This window comes from Gorilla gorilla, chromosome 5, assembly GCF_029281585.2.
Source record: "Gorilla gorilla gorilla isolate KB3781 chromosome 5, NHGRI_mGorGor1-v2.1_pri, whole genome shotgun sequence".
Lineage (NCBI taxonomy): Eukaryota > Metazoa > Chordata > Mammalia > Primates > Hominidae > Gorilla > Gorilla gorilla.
In genome coordinates, this window is record NC_073229.2 from 122,436,735 (window position 1) to 122,455,724 (window position 18,990).

The window sequence follows — 18,990 nt, forward strand, 5'->3', positions numbered from 1 at the left end:
CCACACACCATGGAATTAACCTTAACCCAGCTGAACGGTTGGCCTTATTCTGCTGGCAACCACAGTACCAGAAATTTGCAAAAGTTATTTTTCAACTGTTTGAAGACTTGTTCCATACATTTAGGATTTTGGATGGCTATGTTTCAATTCTTTTCAGTATTTTAGTGAAAAGTAACTTGAAATAGAAATATTCTATCTTTAGATTTGAATGGAATTTTCTTTTGTATAAAATTGAATTATATTCAGGCATTCATATCTTGGCACATAGCAAAGAAGCTCCTAATAAAATCTCTTGCAGATGAAAGTCTGTTAAACAACTGACTTTCATTTCCCTTTTCTCTGAATATGCGATGCTTAATCTTATGGGTATTTTACAATTGGTGTTTAGTAAGTGCCTAAGGTATAGGCTTAAATGTGAATCTTTATGATTTTACCAACAGGTTATTCATTTTGTAAGAATATAGAACTTAAAAAATTAATTAACATGTTTGGTGTAATGAGATGAAGCAAATTCTGACAATCCTTTGCAGACTTTTATATATAACAGTAATATCCAAGAGAATTTGAGTTCTATGCTTGCTAACTGGATATTATTTTGAGTGTCAAATATAGAAACAAATATCAAGGTCCAAACTGTGAACATGGGATGGAAATAATATAGGTATTTTACAATTTAACAGAAGAGCTGGAAAAACCCTTCAGTACAAAAAAAATGAAAATGAAATATAGAAATAATCTATTAAACACATATACACTATTAGGAACATGGCCTTCTTGGATTTAATAACATGTGGCTATGACCTTTTTAATGATGTCCGTTTTGCTGTAAGGAAAGACTGACAAAAGTTTAACACAGACATTATTACTCATAAGCACATCAAGAATTATATAAAGTACTAACCATGCCAACATAGAGAGAACACCCTTGTCAGGATCACGAAGCTATCATGATGAAGAAACCTTAACGACCCTCTAGTGTGGCCTCATCATTTTAAGGATGAAGAAACCAAGTCTCCGAGAGACCAGGTGACCCAGTGAGGTCTGCAATGAGTCACCCGTAGCATCTGCAGGTCTCTGGGGCCTAATGTCCTCCATAGCTGCTGTACCTGTGACATTTCCCACATCCTTGCTGTGACTGACCTTGTGTGCTTATTTTTACTATTTACTAACAAAAATCTTATTTTTATGTATATGTTGCTTCAAAAGATCATTTTGATTTATTTATTTACATATGCATATTTATTTATATGCTTATTATTTTTAAGGAGGGAAATACAAGACATGTAACAATAGGGGTAAAATAATAAATATTAAATAATGAAAAGAGAAGAGAGAATCAGAACGAAAATACTCAAGCTAAGGATAATTGCTAGATTTGAATATAAAATTTACCACCGATTTAAAAGGACTGATTCATTCTTAAATGTGATTATTGTCTTTGGGCCAAAAATTACTTCAGTGAGAGTGAATCTTCAGTTTTATGATAGAAATAAATTAGAAAATATAAGTTAACTTGCAGAAAAAATAGTTTTATGATGGGCATTTCAAGAATGCACATTTTCTGTAAAGTGAGGCACATCAGTGTTAATTTTTTAAAGGTCTTTTCCTTGTTTAAAACATTCATACCTGTGAATCTTCTGTTTTATTCAAAATGTGTAATGAAAACCATTTAAAACAAGTATCCAGTGAGTATCTTGATCCAGAAATATTTATTTGCCATATAAATCTGATAAACACTTAGTATGCAGGACAATGTGTATTCTACAACAATTAATTTGGATGCATAGTAGACATCATTACATGGGCAGTACAGAATTATATTTGGATTATATATTATAGTACTGATTTAGCTCAGAGTCTTAATGTAAAATCCCATAGACTAACAGGTAATGACTTTATATACTTTATTTTCTTTTCCTGTTTTGTGCTTACTGTGGAATAATACAGTGGGAGCTATGTTATTCTGTTCCTTTGCTTTTTCAAAAATAATGACAACAATCTTTTATTTTTGGCATTTACAGAACTAATGGTCAGCAAATTTGAATATGTTGACTCCTTTTTCTTAATAAAATGGGAAAGAGATGTGTGTTACACACACACACACACACACACAAAGTTTTATTAATGTTTCATAAAATGGTTGCTACAATCAAAGGAACTGCTCTGAAAATTAAATTACTGGGCTGACTCTGAAAATCAGCATAATATGCTCTGTTTAATTCAGTCATGCTAAGATGTTAGATTCCCCTTCATTCTCTCAGCTTTCTCTCTCCTTCACCTGGGGGCATCTGCTGATGAGTCTCTTCTAGAGGTTGTTTAATGACTATTTTACAGGAACTGTCAGCTTTCTAAAGCCCAGTGGCATTGGGCGTCACTGTATTATCAGCCTTTTTACACAATTTGCCTGACTGTAAATCGGAGGTTTAAAAGTACAAGAAAATCTCCTATTTGATTTAATGACTGGTTGATGGGGGTTGATTAATCTTTCTATGCTCGGATGTTTTACTCATAAAGGTCATCTATTGTTTGTTTATACTCACTTTTCTGATTTTAGAAACACAAGAAATAAGAAGACCATTTTGAGAAGAACAGAGAGTAGCCTTAAGAAAATCCCTGTCGCAAGCACTCTGGGAATTGGACTCAAATGCTAATTATACAGTAAGTGAAATGAACACAGCCTTCACATTAACCTAAGGTAAAGCTGCAAAACCATGATACCTGCTCAATTTGGTTACAGAAATTGAAGATGGTGGCCCTTCTTTTGAGTGGGGATGGGGGGGATTTATTTCTATTTTTAAAAGCAGGGCTACTGTTCATATAAAGAACATTCTTTACTCGCCACCCAGCGCTTTCAAAAAAAAAAAAAAAACCAAGCAAGAATCTTTTTTAGTACTATCATCTTGTTTTACTCAGGACATTGCCTGTATTCATGGTTAGGAGCTTTATTTAATTTAAAAAAATTATAAATTTACCCTTTTAAAAATTTGAATTAATTCATGGTAACCTTAATATGTAATACACATTCTTGTTTATTGAATATGGTACTCAGGATGTCCATCAAATTATTTTGGTCAGTTTTAATTTTTGTAGTGTTTAAAGACAAAAGGGTAACTCCTTTGATCGAAAAGTATATCAATCAATCAAAGCTACTTGATAAATGGTATTAGATCACACAAAAAAGCATACACAAAATAATGCTGAGGAAATATTCAACAAGTTTGTTAACACTATCCTTTCAAAAGTTAACACAACAGAGTACAGTTATTCTTCAACTAATCAAAATATTATTTAACCATGGGCTCCCCTAAACAAGTGGAAAGGAACAATCATTCTGACAGTTTTTCCTGAATGAAGGAGGTCTTTCTTATTACAAGTGGATACAAGACAATACAACCCAGTAGAAGCTGGGGCATACATACTGAGAAAAGGTGGTTGTAAATTCCCCCTTTCCTTTCAAGAGTGAGAATAATATAAACACTGAAGAAAAATATGGTCCCGTAGCTTTTCATTGGAAAATCTGTTGAGACATGCAGAGCTGAGGCATCTGGATATCTACCCTGCAAAATCCCTAGAGGTAAGAATTTTGCTATTACCAAGCAATTCAAGGTGTCAAAAAGCCACCCAACTAAACTTAAGACTGCTTTGTTTGAATCTCAAGTCCACATTCTACCACCAAATGACCATAAAGAAACCATACATGTAAATAAAACAATGAGTAGAATTCTGGTAAATTTTTCTTAAAGTATGGTTTTAAATGCATTTCTAAGGACAAATATAGAAGGAATAAGGTACAGCACAGTATAGCTGCTCTGAAGATGTAGCTCAGGTATCATCTCTTCCTGGAAAACTCCAGGACTTATTTTACTGTGCAGCCCCCCTTCCTTGGGCTTTTACTGCATTAAATTGCATTCATTTTTTAAAATTTGGTCATCTTTCTCTAGAAAATTGTCTTTATGAGAGCAGGGCCTATTTTATATTTACCTTGACATATCCCAAACATTCCAGGACCTAGGTTAGTGCCACACATTTGGTAAACATTCAATAAATATTATTTGAATTAAATAATCAAGTTCTGCTAAAAGTTTTTCACATTTAGCAGAAGCCTGTTTTAAATATTACATTCCCTGTTAGGATTCTGACTGCTTCCTATTGCTAAGCTTGAAGGGGCAATGTGATTGAACATGGAAATGGAAGCTGTAGTCTCAGCTCTGTGACTACCAAGCAAGGCACTTAAACTTTTGATTCTTTAGTTTCTTATCAGTGAAATTCAGGATTGGATTTAGCGCTGAGATTCTTGACAGCTATGATAATCTGATTCTTAGATCCCTGCTATTCTCATTTGTAGTCAGCCCTTTTCTGTCAGCCTAGCTGCAACTCTAAATTATCACTAATATCTAACATTTACTAAGCATTTATTTGCAGCATTCATACTGCCTCCTATAATACTCACAACAATCCCATGAATAAAGTTTTTACAATGCTAACGCTGGGGCTCAGAAAGAAGCAATATTCGTCTAAGAGATTACATTAGCCGTAGGTGGCATACATAAGATTCAAGCCTTGATCTTCCAGTGACAATTTCCCCCACTTTTTCCATTGTGCTGCCCAATATTAACTGTGGCTCATTCATTTCTGGACTTCTAACAGTATAACATTGTAATTTTTAAAATAGAATTCCTCAAGGAAACAACAGGACCCTCTGAGAGGAGACTTTCTGATTGTAAGTCAATGACTCTGAGTTGTTTTATCATCAGACCTGATGGGGTTCTTCTGATTCCCCCATATCTTTTCTCATCCTCTGGTGCCCAGTGCCATGCATTTTCAACTGCAGTTTCTGGACAGATGGCCAATGGACCCTTCAGCCATAAAATAGAGCTTGGCAAGCTACTCACACAAGAACTGAACTTGTGACCTCGGCGTTATTTTCACTGTACCCCAAACAAGTGATTTAAATAGCCAAAGACAGGTCTGATAGGCACTACATGAAATAAAACACAACCCCAAGATGGGTAAATATTTATCATTCAGGCCATTTATATTTTAATTAATTTCATTTGTTTATTTCAGACTTGTACTTTGTAAAACAATGCACTAGAAACTGCAGAATAAATGCATAGTCTGGATGGACCTCTAGAGCTTAGAGGATATGGGGAGAGGGGAAACACAGATCCTTACCACAGGTCCTAAGACAAGCCAAGTACCAAGAAGTGCAGTCAGAAGAACCTCATTCAGATGTGAGGTATCAGAAAGAGCTTTGTGAGGTGCCCTTGATAACCTCTCACTCCTCCCCAGTTCCTCTCCATATCTCTATTTTTATGATCAGGAATAGTTCCCAAGTTACCACTTCAAAAAGGCTCTTTAACAGCCCATTGGCACTCATACCAAATTCTTAATTGGATCTCAGTCCTTGCAATGGTCCTGGCTTGAACTTACTCCACTCCGTATTGTGAACTTATTTTTATCTACAGATCCAGGTGATTTCCAGTGTGATGCCTATTTTTATGTGTTGACTTAACTAGGCTAAGAGGTGCCTAGATAGCTGGTAAAACATTATTTCTGGTGTCTGTGAGAGTGTTTCTGGAAGAGGTCAGCATTTGAGTAGGTAAACTGAGTAAAGAAGATCCATGTCACCACTATGGGTGGGGATCATCCAATCTGCTGAGTGACCAAACAAAACAAAAAGAAGAGAAAAGGTGAACTTGGGCTCTCTGTGTTTGAGCTCGGATATCGATCTTCTCCTGCCGATGGTTATTGGCTCTCCTGATTCTGGGGTATTCAGACTTAGACCAGTACTTATTCCAACAACTGTTTGGTTCTCAGTCCTTTGGACTTGGACTGAATTACACCACTGATTTTCTTGGTTCTCCAGTTTACAGACAGTAGACAGTGGGACTGCTCAGCATCCATAGTCAAGCCAATTCCTAATATATTCTATTGGTTCTATTTCTCTGAAAAACCCTAACACACCCAGTTTACTCTTTTCATTTAATTTCCCATTTACTGGTTTCTTACTTCTCTGACTACCAACTGGACCTTTTCTTCTTTGATTTCGCTTTCACCCCCTCATCTTTTAGTTGTACTTCCCATGCACTGTATTTATGATCCTACTGCTGTTACTATCTGTTTTACTTAAAGCCTTTGCTCCACATAGTTCTCTCCAATTTCCAGAGGAGCCCAGAGATTTCACTCTTAATCCTTTAGAATATTATAGCACTAACTGCCTTAGAACAGAAGCTCCAGAATATAGAGTGTTTTGAAGAGCCAAATTTAAGATTTTATTTTATTTTATTTTTTATATCAAAGAGAGATTTATTTCCCTTTTTTTCTTTTTTTTCTTTTTTTTTTTATTATACTTTAAGTTTTAGGGTACATGTGCACATTTAAAGGGAGTAAGGAAGCTCAGCTTAGGATTCAACCCAAGGTCAGCTTGACTAGTAAGTTGAGACTATCAGGTGGATTTTGACTTTCATCTAATGGGCAAGAAACTGAGGCAACAGAGTGTCATGGAATGGTTTTCTCTCCTCATGAATCGTCAACCTCCCTTCTCTATTGGCTTTTCCTGAAGGTCTCCTTTAACTCTGAGGTTCTGTAATACTCGATGTCAGTCACGCTGGGTGTATGGGACAATATAATGATGTGTTTTATTGCTTTTGTTGTCTACAAATGTGGTGGTTTCTTTTTAGGAATTTACTTCATAAAATTGTTTTTTAAACCACCAAAGGAAATATTTTTAAGTGTAGAGGGATTTAGAAAATAAGACAATTCAGTATTGTTCAGTAAATAGTAATTAACAGACTAGCTTCTCAATCAATGCCAGCTCTTAAATTAGTATCTCCAGCAAGCTACAAGTAATATTTAAAATTAAGTTTAACTTAATATTACCATGTGTGTCCAAATTCTTAAGAATATTCTCAACCTCTTATTATAAACTGCTTTCAAAATTCTACCTTAATATATCTTATATTTTGGGATTTAATTTAGGCAGGTCATGCCACTGCATATATTTAAATGTTTCTCATCTAAGGTTTCCATGAAGTAATGCTGACTTAAAAAGTCTATAATGGTAAAAATAAGTGACATTTCTACCAATAACTGCATATCAATCACAACATAACTGAACCCTGATTTGCTAGAAGATTGTTCTCTATTGCTTTGCCAATAGAATATGGGGACCTACTGAAGTTCATGTCAACAATTCCCCCGTAAAGTTACAATAAGCTTAACAGATTGTTTCTCCAGGTCTATAATGATGACTGGAATAGGAAATTCGGACAGCAAAAGTGGTCACTTCTTAGGCTTCCTGCCAGATTTTGAAAACCACTATAGCTAGTCGTTTCTGCCAAGTAAGTGAAATCTGAATGCTGGCTAAAACATTTGAAAAAAAAAAAAAAGAAGAAGAAGAAAGAAACCCATGCTGACTAATAGGCGCTAATGTGTGAGTAATAATTAGTGCGATTAAGTGACTGGCGCTGTGTGGGTGAAATTTTCAGAATACAAAACGTTAATGTAGGGGCTTGCATACACATAAACAAAGCTTTATAATGGGCTAATATAAGCGGTGATATATGGAAAAGTGTAATGGTCAGAATAAAAATTGTGGAAGTCTCATTGCAGGTATGTTAGTGTTAGGTATAGAAATTCAATGAATAGAAATCATTATTACAATCTTATGTAATATCCAAACGTGTGACTGTGTGTATGAGTGTGTGTATGTTTCATATATCCTTGGATATATGGAAAACAGGTTTTGAAGCCTGATAGAGGGTTTAGTAAAACTAAACTGAAGCATATGAAGTTAGAAAATGTTCATGTCTATGAAACCACACTACCTAGCTGTCTACTCAGGTTCCTATTTGTCCCTCTCTACCACCTGTTCAACCCCCTATCTCCTTGCCATATATCCACCTCCATTCTTCTATTCTTTAAATCTGTCCAAATAAATGTCTGTCATCCTGCTCTCCCTCTCTCTGTCTGTCTGTTTCTCTCTCTCTCCCCCTCTGTCCATCTGTCTCTCTCCTCCACCCATCATTTATCTAAATATATAGGACTAGTTTTCTTGGTAAGTAGTACAGAATTATAACTGAGAACAACCATGGACTTAGTTCATCTAACATGGGGAATAAATTATTATTCTCTCTTAGAAATACTGCTATGTCAAGGTCAGGATCGAGGTCATTTGCAAGGCAATGCAGAGGACAGCATATAATTTACTAGCCAGAATCACTCACAGCTGATGGGGGGTGGGAATAATATTTCCATCAGAAATCCATACTCATTTAGCTTTCATAAACAAATGCTTGTAAAAGTATAAAAAATACTGGGTTGTGAGCTTAATTAAGAAGCATCAAATTATCCACTTCTTTTGTTCACCTTTGGAAAATATATTTAGTAGCTGATGATTAGTGACCTGTGTGTTTATTCAACAGGAATAAGGAACTCTAAATCAACATGTTCTAATGTGCTGTCCTTTGCAAATGAAGACAACATTATTGATTCACAATCAATGGCCATGCATTTATTTCTTCTTTCTTCTGAAGGGTTAAAGTATTGATGGCAAGTGGACTATCATCCGCAGTTTCTTATGTTGTCTAATTTGTGACCTATGGCTTTAATCTAATAAATAGCTGTCCAACATAAAACAAGTAGCTCTTGATTGTGAAACAGAGTAAACACAGTATAATTTTTTTTTTGCTCTCTTTACCAAGTGTCCTGGAGAGTTTTAAAATAGTTCAAATACTCACAAGTTTCAGTATTTTAAAAAATTTATATTTGGTGATGCCATTCACCACTACCCCTTGCTATATATTCTCCATATATGCTCTGGACAATGAAAAAATGAACCTCAGAAATACAGAGGGAGTAAAATAAGACCAACAGGAAAGAATCTATAAAATATTAAAATAAAATACCCTACAAGTAGGATTCATCTGGGCCTGCATACATAAGTAAAATTATGGTCTGAACTCTGAGCACAACTTGATATTTCAGCCCATCCTCATCATTTCATTCTAATTTTAAAACAACACGATCCCCTTCTCCAATTTGATGGATCCTCCTGCTCTGTTCTCTATCGTGTATCATTTCATCTCTTCCTTGACATAGACATTCTTTCAGTAAACACTACTCTTGGCAAAAGGGATTTAATGACAAATTAAATGAGCCCCCAAATTCCCTAGTATGAAATATTGACAAAATAGATAATTATCTATTAGATATAATCATATATTTATTTAAAAATCCTGCAATTATACATAGAAGGGACTGTGAATCCATACTGTAGGTAGAAGGCAAGAAGGATTTAAGAAGATGAAAAAATGCTTCCTAGGGGATCTGTTTATGTTTATGCCTGAATTTCAAAGCTCTTCTTCTATACTGACTTTTTTCTGTTAACATGCTCAAGTCTTTCCTGTGCTGAAAGAAAGAAAATCTTCTCATCAATCCTGTATTTCTCTTTGACAAATATCCTAGCTCCTCTTCCTCCCTAACTCAGCCAACTTTCTTCTCTGCATGGTTTACACTGTGTCTGTGTTCTCAACTCACTACCACCTAGCTTTCAATTTCCCTACATTGCAGAAATTTTTCTCACTTTGTCACTTTTGATCTCTTTTCTTTTTGAACCCTCTATTCCCAGGAATTCCATGGTATATATCATTCCAGGTTCTTCTCTTATCTCAATTCCAAATCCTTTTCTCTGCATTCATTTTAAAAACTGATATTCTTGAGTTATCTGGCATAGCATTTCTTCTTAGTCTACATATTGTCCATAGTGATCAGTCTCTCTCTCTCTCTCTCTCTCTCTCTCTCTCTCTCTCTCTCTCTGTGTGTGTGTGTGTGTGTGTGTGTGTGTGTGTGATCCATTCTCTTGGTTTTAGCTATATACTTACCTACATACTTACATCTTCCAAACACAAGCCTCCACCCCTTTGGTTCTCCTCTGAGTTTCAGAATCAAATACCTAAATGTTGAGAACTCTCTACTTGGAAGTGCCAGAGACATTACCACATTTCCAATATGGTCCAAAATTTATCTCATCACCTCTTCCTTGACCTACAGTGGGGTTACATCTTTATAAACCCATCGTAAGTTGAAAATATCTTAAGTAAAAAATAAATTTAATATACCTAACCTACCAAATGTCATAGCTTAACCTAGCCTACCTTACATATGCTCAGTGCACTTACAGTTGGGCAAAATAGCACAAAACCTATTTTATAATAAAGTTTTGACTATCTCATGTAATTTATGAAATACTGTACTGAAAGTGAAAAACAGAAAGATTGTATGGGTACTGGAAGTACAGTTTCTACTTAATGTATATCATTTTCATACCATCGTAAAGTTTAAAAATTATAAGCTGAACCATGACAAGTTGAGGACAGTCTATATATACAAGTATATATGTATAAGTTCATATGATTAATGTCAGCGGTATAAAAATAATTTTACTGTACATTTAAGTTGCTTTTATCTATGCCTTAAATTGGTATTCTTTTTCCTAAAGAAGACTCTCAATCTTGCTGGAGTTATCTTTGTTTTACAGATATTTAAACAGAAACACATGCAATTTAAATAACTTTCCCAAGGCCGGTTAAGTGGTAGTAATAATGGTCAGAGATTCTAATCCAATTCTCTTACTTTTAAAATATTAATTGTTTTTACTATGCCACAATAATTCCCTATATAACAACTTACAAAAAGAAAAAAAATATAAAACAGTTTTTTCACTCCAAACCAAGAATCAATATCACTTAATGATCAAATGATGTTATAATATAAAAAAAGAATTTTGGTGATTTTTAAAACATTATTCTCACTTAAAATGCTCTATGTAAATTGAAATTAGTTGCAGATATTATTAGTACCTACTGATGTAAACCATATGTTTTCTTAATACGTTGCTAATGCAAATTTCAAGGATTATACTATGATATCTTAGTAAATTGTATTAAACACATTAATGGGAATTATATGTTTAAATTTGTTTGTAAATCTTCAAAATTATCAATGTGTGAAGGCAATCTGTTCTTCACACTTTACTCTTGAAAGTTGATATTAGCCTTTTTGAAAGCAGCTAAAAGGACTGAGGTAATAATACATTAGAAAATGAATCCCTAGAATAATAATTAAAATGGCACCCAACTAAAGTATCATGACAAAACATGGCATGACAGGTAGTGAAAATTAAAAACCAAAATTAATCAAAATATGAAATAACCACCAATAATTAAAGTCCCTTGCAAAAATTAAGGATAGTGACTCTTTTAATGATCAAAGAAGCCTTAAAGTTATGAAAATGGTACATTATAATACAACCCACTACTTGGTGGGAGCCAATTCACAAATTTTCGTGTTGGAGGAATGCAGAAAATATTTCTTTCATCTTGAAAGCTAAATCCAAATAAAAGCAAGCTAATAAGTAAATCTGATGACAGTTTTCTCTTCAGTATTACATAAATTAAAAATTTAAATTACATTTCTTCTATGGACTAAAGAAAAACATTTTTGGAGTAAAAATCAAGAAATAATTTTATCTTAGCGTTAAATAGAAAACCCTTTGAAGTGGGAAGCATAAGAAGGCAGTAAATGGTTCAGTAGTTTGACCTTTACAGTTCTTTTCATCTTTAGAAATATTTCACAAAAATATGTAACAAAAGCAGAATTTGAAAACATGAAGTTGGCCATTTATTTTTAAACACAGTGAATACTGACTGTATATGGAATAGAAATGAGTATGTTTTTGAGCTGGAAGGAGACAATGATAAAAATATCTAATAGCCAAAAGCAGAGGCATAAGAAAATCTGAAATGAAACTGAATGAAGAAAAGAAATTATAGGCTCAGAAGATAATGTGGCCTTTTAAAATAAAATTTATTTAAAACCTATATTTTATTTCAATAAATCTCTATTAACAAGAAAGGAAAAATAAATAATTCTAAAGGGATATGTTAAACTTTCTCCTAAGCACAAGTAGATGCATTCCCAAATCTTTAGGTCATTCTAAATATCATAATGAGTCCCTAGATGGTAAAATATGTGAGATTTTATAGGAAGCATGACTTCTTCAAAAGATGGAGAGTATTTAACAGGGGAAAATAGACCTTAAATAAAAGGCTTAAAATTCTTTGAAGGAGCCATATGTAATAGCAGAAAAAAAAAACTATTGATGAAAGTAGCAATTGTTTACATTACAATAATTACTAATATGCATTTTCATCAACTCTAAGCTCAAAATACAAAAAATTCTGCCTCATTTAAGATTAAGATTCTCTCTAGAACATCTTAATCTCAGTATACACAAGAATCTCAGCCACGTAAGTGCTGATCTCAGCTACTCTATCACTGAAGACCGAAAAGAGTGTGTCACATCTTTAGTCAGGTATAAATGTTAAAGAAAAAATTATTTTAGGAAATAGTTGATTTTTTCGGGCTTTAGGAGAAATCACATCAAAGATACTCCACAGAAAACCCTGAAGGCAGAGATAATAGTAAGAAATGAACAAGTGACAGGCACTAGGAAGAATTTATCTTTCTTCACTAGGAAATTATTATTTTTTTAAATAGAGGATAAAAGGAAGAAAGCATTATTCATTATGGTATAATGCTTGTTGTTACGGTTAGGTTACCATAGACTGTTCCAAACCCGAGAAAGCACAAAAGTTAAGTGATATATGAATTATACAAAATGGAAGTCAGGAATGAAAAATGGCAGGAGGCAAAAGAAACAGGAAGATAATTATGCTGGGACTGAACCAGGTGCCTCCCACAGCCAATTCTCAAAGCATTCTAGTATTTCTTTTTAATTGTTAAGGGCACTTGGGCCTACAGATCTCAAAAAGCTGAATTGGAATGAGCAAGTTAGATTTGGCTACAGATGTCACAAATATGAAAGGTCTAGAAATGATTTAAAGTTCATCAAATCTCCATTTCTTCCAAGAACTTCACCTACCCATCTTAAGAACTTTGCATTCATTGTCAGAATAATAATTATATGGTCTCCTTTGTTCCCCTTAACTTAGTCAAAGGTCTCAGGGTATTTATTTATCAAGACTTTTCTAATAAATTAATTACCAATTATTTTTAAACCGTTATATTATATTACAGATTTGGTACTAATGGCAATTTCCACTCTCCCATAAATTCAATATCACTACATGTAGTCAAAATTATCATACTCCATTTCTGTTACAGACTAAATAACCCCAGTAATTTTGCATTATCTTATTACCATCCATTTTCTAGCACCTTCGTTATTTCCATTTTTCTCCTCTATGCCTTTATCAATTGATTAAAATATGGAGTTCAAAAGCAGATAAAATGATAGATTTTGAGGGCTTAGTCCATGTTGGATATAGGAAGTCATTTTGCGGAGTCTTTAATGTTATGTTCTTATTTATACATCTTCAAGACGAATAATCAATTACCTGTGGGCATTACTGACTCCTGGTTAGTTCTTGGGTCTTTTTAAGCCATAGTGTTCTCATAAATCATGACCAATTTTATATTTGTGAAGTCATTGTCAGGTTTCTTGTATTTGAGAATTTAATGTCATTCTCTGCCTACCAACAATTCCAATTATAAATCTGTTCTCTAGCTATGGGCACTGTCATGTTCATACAGATCTGTGCTCCAAGTTATAATAAAACCAAATAAATTTTAAATCCTTGGGACTCTCTTTGAAGGATCTTCTGATTTAGCATTAAGTTATTGGTCATTATTTAATCTCTAGGAACTTATAACATGTTTTCGATATCTGGAAGTAACATGAGCCAAGCAAAAACTTCCTATTGTGTAGATGGTTCTGTCTAGGCCCATCAAATAATAAAGATACAGGCTTGTCATTTATTGTTTGGTATTACACATCAACATTCTTTATGTGACAGAGTTTGCTTTTACCAAAACATTATAAAATATTAAAAAATAATTTGCCAGTGCATGATTGCCATATTATGGAATATTTGCAAATTCATCTGAATAGCTCTAACTTAATTTTACAATACATATATTATTTAAAATTCCAGGCCGGGCGCGGTGGCTCACGCCTGTAATCCCAGCACTTTGGGAGGCCGAGGCGGGTGGATCACGAGGTCAGGAGATCGAGACCATCCTGGCTAACACAGTGAAACCCTGTCTCTACTAAAAATACTAAAAATTAGCCGGGCGTGGTGGCGGGCGCCTGTAGTCCCAGCTACTCGGGAGGCTGAGGCAGGAGAATGGCGTGAACCCAGGAGGCGGAGCTTGCAGTGAGCCGAGATCGCGCCACTGCACTCCAGCCTGGGCGACAGAGCGAGACTCCGTCTCAAAAAAAAAAAAAAAAAAAAAAAAAAATTCCATAAAATTTATAGAGGATAAAGTCTTAATTTTAGTGAATTCTAAATAAAAACTCGATTTATTGCTATTCACCAATGTCTGAGTCCACAAAACATCCTGGAAGCAAGTGAAACAAGATGGCTTTTAGAAACTTTAAGAAAACAACAAAAAAAGAATCTTTAGGCTCTTTTGAGGATGGAAGTGGGGAAGTAGTTAATGGGGATGAAAGAGCTGACTATTCACAGGTGCAATGAAGTGCCTCAAAACGCAAAGCAAAATTACATATAGCTGTCTAATACTGACTTACTACTGCATATGCTCTTGAGTTTTCACAGTTTTTCTCATGAGTTGTGACAAGATGACAACAAAACTACTGCCTTAATTACAGGAAGATTGGAAGGTGCATAACAGCCCCTCAAGATGACTGAAGAAATTTCACATGCAATACAAATCTCAAGACTAGCATTTAAATATGTCTAGATAAAAATTTTAAAGCTACATGGAGACTATAATCTTGATATCTTTATCTGCTCTTTGATATATGCTGCTGTTTATGTTTTGAACCAGAAGCATACTATCCTTTTCTAGTAAAATATAGACACATTTTCTGAAAATTAGTTACAAACCCTGTTGGAAAACTTTGTTTCCTCACAAAATTATTTAACACAAAATCATGGATGATATAACATGATGCAATTCTGACAATGTATTGTTTCATCTAGTGGCTTTAGGTTTTTTATTTGTTAGGTAGATCTCACACATGAGGAAAGTTGTCTCAGAGCCAATTTGCAGAGTCCCACTCCCTCAATATTTGAGGATGCTGTTTCTGATCATGATTGCTCTCCAAATAAGGGTGGAAGAAGAAACCAATGTACAACACTTTGCAGGTATAAAGATGGCTCTTTAATTTCCAGGACTTTTAGACTTGTCAGCTGCCCAGATGTTTTGTTGTAAAATACCAAGTCACTTCTGATTGCTGAATGCTAAACTGACCAGACAGCTCCATGGTCCCCCACCCATGCCAGGTGGTTGGAAGTTGAGCAGCTTAGAAACCTTAGAGTATTCCTATTTTTTCTTTGCCTGCCTTTGCTGTTCTTCGGTTCACTGTACAGCAGTGGCTTAGAGATCTAGCTGTCATTCATTCTCCACAGATCTTTTACCAAAGGAGGTTCTGCTGTGATGAGCAGCAGCACTTCTGTACTGGTAGATTGGCTGAGTTCCAGCCCTGGTTTTGAATAAGCCTGTCTTACCAGTTAGTGAAAATGTTGCTCATGTCTGGGCCAGTGAATTGAGAAAAAAAATTTCAGGACTAGGTTCTAATGAAGGCACAGTTCTAACTAGAGCTGTTGGACACTACACAGGGACTATCCCTGTCCTCTAAACACAAAATCATACATTGTTACTGGGAGTTCAAATGCATGCCACAGGAATTAGGATAGTCCTATTACTGTTAGAGGAAAAAAACTGAAATCACAAACAAACTTCAAAAGAAAATGGATCATTAGTGTGTTCTGTGTATTTGAAAGGCGATGGATTTCACCTCTAACTCTTTCACATGTTAAAAGGTAAGCTCAGGCATAATAACATTTTAAAGAGTTTATTTGAGCAAACAGCCATTCATGAGTTGGGCAGCACCAAACTGAAGGTAGTTTTGGGCTCTGCTAAGGAAACTCGAGGGGAAGTTATTTGGAGGGTGAATACAGAAATAAAGCAAAGAAAATAGTTGATTGGTTATACAGTTGTCTTATTTGGTCTATCCTAATGGAAAGTTTCTAGTTATATAAGTTAGTTGGCAGCTTCTGATTGGTTGAGCTTAAGTTTGGGGTGTGTGTGTGTGTGTGTGTGTGTGTGTGTGTGTGTGTGTGTTTAATACAGGCATTTACGGGAATTAGCCTACATTAACTTTCACTTATGTTTTCTAATTAAGCAAGGGCCAGGTTGCTTCCATGGCTTAACTGACTTCCTCTGCTCAGAGGATTCTTAAGCCTTTTCTTCATTGTATTTTAACAAGTCCCCACTTTTGGTCATCCTCTCAGTTGAACTGTGAGTGTGGTTAACTATTTAGTGTTACTCCTCATTAACAAGTGTTGTTTGTCTTTCTATGGGCATCTAAGGATGGCAAAGCAGTTTTAATCCTAGTTTTTTTTTAAATGATGATTTGAGTTTATGTCATCTTTGTTGTTCAGTCTGCATGGAGAGCATCTTGTGAGTCAGTAGCTGATGACAAGTGTTAAAGATTCTTGAGAGAATATGATAGACAAGAGATATTATCATTATGATTAACAAGAGGATAATACCAAAAGTTTGAAAAATACCCCAAAACAGAGATTCCCTGCAGTCAAGATTTAACCAATTAAATAAATCAGTGGAAGAAGTACTACCTATCTGATCAAAACTTTGCATCTGATCTTTAAGATCTTTTAAATTTTGGGTAGCAATTTCTGACTTCTCCTTTGTCTGTTAACTTCTGCTTATCTCAGATAAGTTGGAATCCTCAGTATGGATAGGTTGTCTCATTTTCCATTCAGAAGTGTGGTGAATGGTATCTAAAACTGCTAAATATATAGGCCAATTGAACAGAGTGGAAAATCAAGAAATAAATTCATGCATTTACAGTGAACTCATTTTTGACAAAGGAGTAAAGAACATACATTGGGGAAGAAACTATCTTCTCAACAAATGGTGCTGGAAAAACTAAATATTCTTATGCAGAAGAATGAAACTATTCCTCTATCTCTCACCATATATGAAAATCAAATCAAAATGGATTAAAGACTTAAATGTAAAACCTGAAACTATGAAACTAGAAGAAAACACTGGGGAAATTCCCCAGCACATTGGACTGGGCTAAGGTTTCTTGAGTAAGACCTCAAAAGCATAGGCAATCAAAGTGAAAATGGACAAATAAAATCACATCAAGCTAAAAAGCCTCTGCACAGCAAAGGAAGCAATTAACGAAGTTAAGAAACAATCTACAGAATGTAAGAAAATATGTACAAACTATTTAACTAACAAGGGATTCATAACCAGAATATATAAAGAACTCAATAGCAGAAAACAAATAATGTGATTAAAACGTGGTCAGAAGATTTGAATAGACATTTCTCAAAAGAAGACATAGAAGTGGCCAACAGGTATATGAAAAATGCTCAGTGTCACTAATTATCAGAGAAATGCAAATAAAAACCAACCATAATAAAATATTATCACCCAACATAGAATGGCTATTACCAGAAAGACAAAAAATAATGGATGCTGGAGAGGAAACAGAGAAAGAGGAATGCTCATATACTCTTAGTGGGAAAGGTAAAGTACTACAGCCACTATGAAAATCACTATGAAAGTTTCTCAAAAACCTAAAAATAGAACTACCATATGATCCAACAATCCCATTGCTGGGTATCTATTCAAAAGAAAGGAAATCAGTATATCAAAGAGATATCTGCACTCCCATGTTTGTGGTAGCCATTATTCATAATAGCCAAGATATGGAATCAAACTAAGTGTCCATCAGCAGATCAATGGATAAAGAAAATGTGGTACATATACACAACAGAATGTTATTCAGCAACAAAAAGAATAAAATCCTGTCATTGTCAGCAACATGGATGGAACTGGAGACCATTATGGCAATTGAAACAAACCAGGCACAAAAGACAAATATTGAATGTTCTTATATGTGGGAGCTAAAAAATATTGATCTCATGGAGGTGGAGAGTCAAATGATGGTTACCAGAGGCTAGAAAGGATAGTGGGAAATGAGGGATTAAGGTTAAATAATGGGTACAAAAGTACAGTTAGATGGTAGGAATAAGATCTAGTGTTCAGTAGCAAAGTAGGGCAACTATAGTTAACAATAATTTATTGTATATTTCAAATGTCTAGAAGGGTGGTTTTATAATGTTCCCAACCCCCAAAATGATAAACGCTTAAGGTGACAAATATACCAAATACCAAGTCAGGGTGACTTGATCATTACATATTGTATGCATGTATTAAAATATCACATGTGGCCAGGTGCAGTAGCCCACGCCTGTAATCCCAGCACTTTGGGAGGCTGAGGTGGGTGGATCACCTGAGGTCAGAAGTTTGAGACCAGCCTGGCCAATATGGTGAAACCCTGTCTCTACTAAAAAAAAAATACAAAAGTTAGCTGGGCATGGTGGCAGGCACCTGTAATCCCAGCTACTCGGGAGGCTGAGGCTGGAGAATCTCTTGAATCTGGGAGGCAGAGGTTGCAGTGAGCTGAGATTGTGCCATTGCACTGCAGCCTGGGTGACGAGCGAAACTCTGTCTCAAAAAAAAAAAAATCACACGTACCCCATAAATACGTAAATTATTATATAACCAGAAAAATTAAAAATTAAAAATAAATAAAAATACTAAATATAGTAATAATGGCTAAAATTTACTGAGTATTTATAATAAGGTAGGCACCCTGTTGGCTTTTTATTTGCATAAGCCATGTCTAATTCTCACAATGTTGTACCCATTTCACGCATAAAACTAAATGATTGGTCCACAGTCACATTGTTAATAATTAGCTAAGCTAAAATTAAACCCCAGATCGCCTACATTTCAATGTCTACATTCTTTCAGTACCCTAGACAACCATTACCAATGTAGCACTGCCTTTGCCCATGGGCTTTATGAAGCATGGGCCCTATAGTGTTCCAGCAAGTG

The 18,990-nt window shown here is 34.8% G+C and overlaps 1 long non-coding RNA gene across 2 annotated transcripts in view; it reads left to right on the plus strand.

The window, feature by feature from the left end:
• Positions 1 to 18,990, plus strand: part of LOC129534551 (uncharacterized) — a 964,006-nt gene that overhangs the window by 836,641 nt on the left and 108,375 nt on the right. For both annotated transcript variants that reach the window (XR_010134327.1, XR_010134328.1), the window contains one exon: positions 2,555 to 2,658. This is a non-coding gene — a long non-coding RNA (uncharacterized lncRNA). The remainder of the gene's footprint in view (positions 1 to 2,554; positions 2,659 to 18,990) is intronic.